This window comes from Capra hircus, unplaced genomic scaffold (genome assembly GCF_001704415.2).
Source record: "Capra hircus breed San Clemente unplaced genomic scaffold, ASM170441v1, whole genome shotgun sequence".
Classification (NCBI taxonomy): Eukaryota; Metazoa; Chordata; class Mammalia; order Artiodactyla; family Bovidae; genus Capra; species Capra hircus.
Window position 1 is genome coordinate 614,707 of NW_017189962.1, and position 340 is coordinate 615,046.

Consider the following 340-nt stretch of genomic DNA (forward strand, 5'->3'; position numbering starts at 1 on the left):
GCCAATTTTGAACTTTCAGAAAATCTACAAAGATTGTACCAAGAGCTTCCATATGTGCTTGCCCAGTTCCCGTATTGTTAACATCTCATGTGATTGTGAGACTTCCATCATAACTCAGAAATCCACCTTGGTTTTCAGCAACCAAACTCCAGGCGTCTTGGATCTCACCAGCTTCCTGGGAGTGTCCTCTTCCCACATCTGCGTTCGGGAGGCCTAGGCTGTCAGACCTCCTGGGCTGGGACGACGTCTCAGGCCTTGTCTTTCATGACCTGGACAGCTTTGGAGAGGACTCGTCAGATAGTTTGTAGAGTTGCCCTCAGTCTGGGTTTGTCTCAAGTGC